Source organism: Saccostrea cucullata, unplaced genomic scaffold, assembly GCF_032062105.1.
Source record: "Saccostrea cucullata isolate Sc308-1 unplaced genomic scaffold, CSIRO_AGI_Scuc_v1 ctg22771, whole genome shotgun sequence".
Classification (NCBI taxonomy): Eukaryota; Metazoa; Mollusca; class Bivalvia; order Ostreida; family Ostreidae; genus Saccostrea; species Saccostrea cuccullata.
Genome location: NW_026934210.1, coordinates 1 through 8,451, shown reverse-complemented (window position 1 = coordinate 8,451; position 8,451 = coordinate 1). Strand labels below are relative to the sequence as shown.

At 31.3% G+C, this 8,451-nt stretch overlaps 1 long non-coding RNA gene across 1 annotated transcript; it reads left to right on the top strand.

Annotated features, from left to right (window-relative positions):
* Positions 1 to 449: 449 nt before the first annotated feature.
* Positions 450 to 8,317, top strand: LOC134240142 (uncharacterized). Its single transcript, XR_009986376.1, has 3 exons — positions 450 to 498; positions 5,771 to 5,874; positions 8,212 to 8,317. It is a non-coding gene; the product is annotated as an uncharacterized LOC134240142 (long non-coding RNA).
* Positions 8,318 to 8,451: the final 134 nt, after the last annotated feature.

The window sequence follows — 8,451 nt, the reverse complement described above, 5'->3', positions numbered from 1 at the left end:
TGTTTTTAAAGGCCCGTGTTCGCTCCTCTTCCGATATGCATGAAAACAGTTCGTTATCTTCAAGTTTCATTTCTTTTGTTAACAACTTTTGGTGCAACTGTCCTTTTCACCAAGTTCTTGGACCCAACCACAATGACCGTTAGATGGTCATTGTACATGTATATTACAAAAATTTACCATGCATGATTTTACGTCATGCTAACCAACACGAGCAAAAAAAATGTTTCGCCTCTGCATAGACTTCAGTCATCAACTGATGAGCCGTTATTCTGCAAGTTAGGCCCGGTTTCTCTTGTCTCCCCATGCGACACGGTGTTATGTGGGATAAAAAGCGCGACCAGCGAATGCCCTATACATGTATTGACAGCTCTCTATACCTCTCTCTCATTGATATGCAGTCGTCATCGCCTTTTCCGATAAAATGGTCTGGCTTAGCCACTGATTTGTTTCCAGGAAGGATTTGCTTGTGTGAAATGTGTTCTCTTCTAAAGATCAAAAGTATGTATATATATTTTTCTTTTTCAAATATATTTTTCTTTGGTAAAATGAATTGTATTCTTTGTTACGACCGTCTCCATTTTTTTTTCCTTTCCTTTGTTAATGCTGCGCATTGTGGTTTAAAATTATAAAATTATACTACTAATATAGGCTTTTAAAAGAAATCAGGGATTTATCAGCTTCTAAAAGAAATTATTTTCATCCCGATAAATATTTAAAATATTGAAGATTTCTAACAAAAAATATTCTCTCCTTTAACTGAAATATGAAAGATACCAGTACATCTACATGTTATCAGAATAATGGATAATATACGCTTAATATACTAGAAGTATTAAAGTTAAAATTTTGTCATTATTTTATCGTCAAAATGCACTAGAATTTTGAGTACACATTTCAAAATTCAATTGAATAATCTTTGTACATGCTATTCACTATGTGACACAATAGATGTTACATAGTTATTAATATAAATGTTCATCGATGTTTTTTTACAATGTACCTTTCCCACTGACACTATTTCAAGAAATTTTTAATTTAAAAATTATAGTTTACTAAAGGGTATTCTTAGACAAAAAGAAAATCAGCTTATGTTATGAGTTTTGGACAAACATAAAACGATAAAAAAAAACTTGTATTTTTAATGAAAAAAAAAATTCACCAAAACATAGTTTAAGCTGGTGTTCCATGTCAATTTGATTCAAAAACTGGAACTCTTAAATTACAGGAAATAAGAAATTTAATTTTCAAGAACTATACATTTGTCCTTAATGTATTTTTTTATTGTATTATGTTAACTTAGTCTTTTTGTTTTGAAATAACAAGCAAAGAGATATCCTTATTGTCTCAAGTTAATTTCTGCAATCAGAGAGATTAAAAAAAAAAAAAACATTTTTAGTCCACAATGCTTATTCTGGACATCGTATAGCGTGCCGAAAAAACCTTTGTTTTTGAATATGATTAATGGTATATAGTATTCAGTACAGTTTTGGTCTTTAATACATAGCATTTTTTTCCGTTTTATGATAAATGCTTTAAAGTATATTGTGTTCCGATTTTAAGAATTTATTTTCTTAGAATAAGTAAAACATGGAAAAAAGTTTTGTGTGTTTAGGGACTCTGTTGTTTGAGAAAATTAGACCAAAAAACACTATTTTCCCCCCTCCTTTATGCATTGTGATGGAACTCCTCTACTTCTTCAAAATATGAAATATTAAAAACATGCGAAAAAATTTACAAATTTTTACATATTTGAAACAAATAGCTTGCAGATCAACTGGTAACGCTCAAAATGGGGATTCCCTTAAATCAATTATTTATTACTTCCTGAAAAATGCATTTTACACAATGTATGCACAGAATTCACCAACTGTGTCATTCAAAAAGATAATAGACATTCACGTTCCGGTATTGTTAATATAGTTGGAATTTCAATGTAAAAAATGAACTTGTGCGTATCAGATTTTAAAACAGAATGCTTATTGATTAGCTTAAACACAGTCATTTTGTTGGAATTCGATTAACATTAATTTAGTAAGACATATAAATATTTGAATAACGGTCTGAAATAGTTACCATTCAATTACAATTCGGAAGTTAGTTTTTTAAGCGGACAGCATGCCAGAAATCCTGACTCTCGCCATTTTGCTGAATAGTGGTCCAGTCCTTTCGTTAAACTTTTTACTCGTGCAAATTCCTGTGCAAATCAAAGTTCACAACTGCAACATATTTCGCTGCAAGAAAGAAAAAAATCCTTTTACGTCAAAATTCGTGTTCCTTTTTTACGTCAAAATTCTTGTTTCATTTTACTTCAAAATCTTTGTTTCTTTTTACGTCAAAATTATTTCTTTTTACGTCACAATTCTTCGCTTGTAAAATGTAATAGATTTACGTTGAATTTTGCTGTCACCATGCATGTGAAGAGCATGTAGAAAGCATTATGCTGATACAGGGCGTTCACGTGTTATTTTGGGGATTTATGTGCCAAATGTCACCAAATCGTCTATTTCCACCTGACTTTGGGATTCACCACTTGACAAATCAGGCACAAATAGGACACTCAATTAACGTTCTCTGGGAATCTAGTATTCGTAAATTCAGATTCCTCCATAAACCAGAATGGGGTTAGATGAGCATATGTTCATGGACCGATCACACATGTTATTATACATGTATTTAGATCTATAACATGCGCATACTTATGCATACACATACTTGTGAGACAGACAGACAGACAGACATGCTACACTGCTCACATCACACACAAACCCCAGCCTGTGATTCTTGACAATGGTTGAGTGTAAATATATGCTTTTTATTAACATGAGTTATTTTCTATACCCTGCATTAAATGTCCATTCTCAACAAAACATTAAATGTCCATTCTCAACAAAACATTGAGGATACCAATCAAAAGTTATGGGTAAGGATTTAAATTTTTGCGGACAAAATTATCAGACAGGCAAACAGACAGACACTTAGGGCAACAATATATCTATTTCCGAATCACAAAATCAGAATTAATAATTAAGTATACCTATAATAACGCCTTCCAGAGTATTTTGGTCATTCTTTAGGGATTTTTATATTGATACAAACTTTGTGGTGAATGGTCATCGCTCAGAATCAGACAGACATACGGATCATGGTTTGTTGCTTGTCCTGTCGTCATTGTTCTGTATAAATACCCAATAGAGACAGGTACAAGCGGGTTAGTGAACGGAAGACGTGTTTTTTATGCCCCGTTATCGAAGATTTGGTAGCATAGTTTTTGGTCTGCCCGTATCTATATTTGTTAATCTGCTTGTCCACAAAAATTTAACCTTGTCCATAACTTTGGAATACTAGTAATTGGTGCAAGTTCCTTCATATATAATATGTGACAAGATCTTATTTTTTGTACCAACATATTTGATCTATTAACCTTGAGCTTGGAGCTTCAATAACTTTTGCGAAAATTTACAAAGATAAATTTCCTTTATTACCCTTTTGACCTCTTGACATTGGAAACTGACATTCTTTTGAAAAATTGTAAATTTATCATTTCTTCTGTGTGTTTTGTGTCTAAACTTTCACATTTCACTTGTATATTCCCTCTGACCAAAATCTTTATTTGGACACTATTTTTTTTTTAATTGTTTAACAAAGAGTTTAATAGCTTGAATTAAAAAAAAAATAACCATATTCTTGAGCTGCATTAATATTCAATGAAGATACATGTACGTATGTTTGACTCATCTGTCTAAATAAACAATTTCACTTTTAAATGAAGATACCCCGGTATTTTGGTGCATTACTTGTTTTTAATATTGAACATGGGCATATTATTTGAACGTTTTCCTCCTATTTTTATATAAACAATTGAATCATTAATTACAAATGATTGATTTTCCATTTGAAAATTTAATATGACATTAAGATCAAATAAAGATACATATTAAGTGACAAGATACACAATTGCATATTTTCCGATATAGAAATCAATTTTGGTATTTCTGCATGACTCAATTTATTTTATAAATGTTTAATTTATGTTTTTAATGAATATATTTGCAATCCAAAACATAAATATACTGTTGCTATAAATTTTCTCACGGAAATATACTAACAATCTTCTTTTATCTAGAAATTATTGAAGCTACGAATTTTTAATTGACATACAGTATCCTTGCACTTTCACAAAACTTTTATTCTTCATACTTAAAAGAAGTAGATATTTTGTTGTGCATTAATGATAAATATTAAAACTGATATTCAGATAATTCCGATGCCCCCTATGGCAACATAGCGGCGAAGGTTAACTTTTCTCAAATCAAATATGTTGGTACCCAAAGTACCGGCAAGGCTTTCTCCCCACACAAAAAGAATTGTGAAATATGAAAGCCCTAGCATCTTCTATTCAAAAGTTATTACCAAGGTTAAAGTTTCTGGCTCAACGTCAAATGGTCAAAGTTGTTGGTTTCTAAAAGAAAGGTTTTGTCACAAGGATGACATATTTAAAGTACGAAAACCCTAGCCCTCATTGTTCAAAAGTTATGGCCAATGTGAAAGTTTTTAAAAAGTAGGTCTTACTCCAGGATCAACGTCAAAGGGTCAAAGCTGTTGGTATCCAATGAAAAGTCGTCGCAAGGATTACAAATGTTAAGTATGAAAGCCCTAGCCCTAACCGTTCAAATGTTATAACAAAGGTTAAACATTTTTAAAAAATAAGGTCAAACTCAAAGGTCGAGGTAAAAGGGTCAAAGTTGTTGGTATCAATGAAAGGTTTTGTCGCAAGGATTACATATGTGAAGTGTGAATGCCCTGGCCCTCAAAAGTTATGACCAAGGTTAAATTTTGTGATATTTATGTAAAACGTGTCAAACTCCAAGGTCAAAAGGTCAAATTTGGTGACATCTAAAAAAAGGTCTTCTCACAAGGAACACACCTGTGAAATATGAAAGCCATAGCCCCATCCAGTCAAATGTTATGGGCGAAGTTAAAGTTGTGGCCGACAAACAGACAACAGACAGACGGATATGGACAGGTCAAAATTATATACCCCTGAATCTTCGATTACGGGTACATAAATTCAATTAAAAAGAGATGATACGGAAAAGCGAGTAGTAACTTTCATAATAAACTTATTAGAAAATTCATGGTTTATGTTTTCTAAAGTTAGTTGTGTTATATTCTAAATTGTGAATTTATCGGGTGGGTTTAAATACAAAATTGTCATGTTCTAAATTTTGCATTTACTCCCACTCATGTAAAATCTGGAAAATGTACATCTTGGTTTGTAGTTCTATTGTAAAACAAATTAATTCCATGTCTTTTCTAATCTGATAAGCGTCATTGCTTGGATAATTAAGATGTTACATTAATAACTACAAACTAGTATATCTATCAATAAAAATTATGATTAAAACATGAGCATAATCGCCTGCTATATTTAATTTCATTTCATTATCGTTTCAGTCGTGTAAATTAGCGTCACTTAATTGTTTCTCTGTTTAATTTTTTTGTCCTTTTGTCACATTTTAAGAGACTCTTGTCAGACATATTTAAATTGAAAGTTATTGCCTGCATCTCACGTCAAAATTCACTAAGACGTCCATGATTTTTATGCACATATTGCCCTCGGGTCTATGTAAATTAGCCACCGTGTAGGATATATGAGAATGTGGTCGAGAGGCGGCAAAGCATTTGAAAAAGGGACAGAACTCAAACCGGACGGGGGTAATACTCCATACTCCAATTATTCGTGAAACATTTTTTTTTCATTTCTATACAGGAGTAGAGCTGATCCACTCACGATGAATTGTGACTTGTGCATTCTTCTCTCCTACATGTTGCGCATGCTCTGTCAATATGATTCAAAGCTTGCCGAACAGTATGGTAAGTCATTATAATTTATTTCAATTATCTTTTTTATTAATTATTATTAAAATATACTTTGCTTTACCCCATGTTTCATAAAAGTTTTAGTGTCTCGTAAAAATACTATTCACTAAGATACTGTAGTTCAAAATACTTCGGCACACTTTATTTTCGCGACGTAGCTATTTGGTATTTAGCGAGACAAAATTTTCGCGAGCTATGGTTTCTGTTGTATATAAACATTAATAATACAAATAAACGCGATAATAAAATTTTCGCAAGCAGACAGGCTCGTGTAATTACGCAAAAATAAAGTTCAGAGTAAATACGGCGCGGATCTAAGAAGTCGGATTTAATTAGAATGTGTTTTACCCATTACTTAATATCTTGCAAAGTCTTAAATACATCCGACACTATATAATACAGGGGAAATTTGACACAAAAAATATTAGAAATATATTCAATAATACAATAAAATCCCAAAAGGCAGTTACAAATTTTTTTCGAATCAAAATATTAAATGTACATTCAAGATTTTGTGGAAACACGTCTGATTTAGAAGAAGAAAGGAAGGGGGTCCATGTGTCGTCTAGAGGACAAGAACTCTTCCCAATTCATGTAGAAACTCTAAATGGCAACAATATCCCAATTACTGACACATCTTCATTTTCGTCTTCATCAGAAAGGGAAAAAAAGAAAATTGTCATCATATCATATCATATCTTTTTTTTAAGCTTAGCCTTTCTGAAAGGAAGTGAAAATCGCTAAAAACAAAATTTACATGTTTTTCATTTTAATTCAACATATATCTCGAAAAAAAATCAAGATGATTTTTATTCTATGTATAGCTTTAATTAAAAACAATCTCTAAACTTGCAGCAAATATGTCAGGAAACATTTCTACATTTTTAAAATTAATATTAAACAAACCCTTTAGATTAATGAAGTATTTTCTTTAAACTATGAAGAATTTTATATTTATTTTCAACATTGAAAAAGAAAATGATCATCAGTAGAGCAATATGTACATCCTCCAAAAACGGTAGTTTCGTAATATGTCTAATTTGTGTAATTTTCTAGTAGCAAACGAGTTTTCAAATTAATTCCAAATAGTGACTTTGCACAAAGGTATTTAAAATGTAAGTCAAGTGCAAAGAATGCAGGAATACGTAAATCACAAAAAGATAATTTTATTGCCGATTATGTATTTATTTTTGCACCCATAATTAAAATTCTGTTAACTGTCATAAAGGATTACGCTTTTATAGAATATTCTATATAATTTGTCAGGTTTAGTGCCAAGGGTCAAAGATGACCATATTTGCTGTCACACCGACCCTCAAAATTTCATAATCTTCCTATAATTAAATGTATATTTATTAATTGTAATAATTCAATGAATGAATTCATGTTTTGAAACACTTTATCTCATTTCCTGATCGTATTGCTACAAACCACAGTCTTTTTTGCACTTTCCAAAGTGCCAGTTAAAAAAAAACTATTTATCAACGGATTAACCATTAGCAAAACTCAGTACCTTGCATCACTAAACAAATGATATTTTAAAAGACAAATAGCAAGATATTATTCAAAGTACATAATTATAGAAACCCTCACCACCCCGACTCAAACAAGCATATTTTTAAGGTAGTCCGATCCTCAGGTTTAAAAAATTAGCAGTTAAGTAATAAAAAATACTCATAAAAGTACCTCTAAATCCACAAAGTGATGTAAATTTGTCCACAGTATTTCTTTAAAGTTTAAGATTAAAGTTAATCATATTATATAGGGAAAATTGCCAAATCTCCAATATTTTTGCAGAAAAGGCGAATTGGAATATCTGCAATGCATTTTCTAATTGCAAATTGATCAACAAATTATATTTTAGGTTTAAAAACGATAGGTCTCCGGGCATTCAGAGAATACTTATTTGGTAATTTTTGTCTTCTATTTCCGTCATATATTCTGTAGTGCATAGTGTAAAAGGCTTTTGATATCATTGCAAGACATCACAAATCCCTTCGTATTTCATATCATGCTAATAAGCATTTGTATCTAAGCCTGGATTCAAGAAAATCTTATTTCTCTACAACTTTATTATTTTTTTCCTTTTTATAGGGTACAAATGTCAACTTTTGTAAGACATTTTCTAAGACTTCCAAAAACATTGAATCTTATGAAGATGAATAAAATGAAAATTGTCGCATGAAAAAATTTCATTTTCAAGCTTCATTTTGATGCATTTCAAATTAAATATTGATTTTTGGAGTTATCCTTCCTGGCTGAGGATTGGATATCCTTAACAACACTTCATTTTCAAAACAACATGTTACAAATTGCAGGATTTATTTTTAGGAACCGGAAACAAAGTACCTGTCACTCTTGATCAAAGACCCCTGGAAACCAAACAGAACACACTCAACGGAAATGTAGAAAAGTTCAAATGGAGCTATGGGGGATCCACGGGTAAAATCTTCGTTTCATTTTCATGATGGTCATTTTTTTCCATCATCAACTTCTCGAGATGTATTTTTCAATTATAAACAAAAATTTTTAATCACAGGCCCGGACCATTGGCCTGAGTATTTTCCCCAG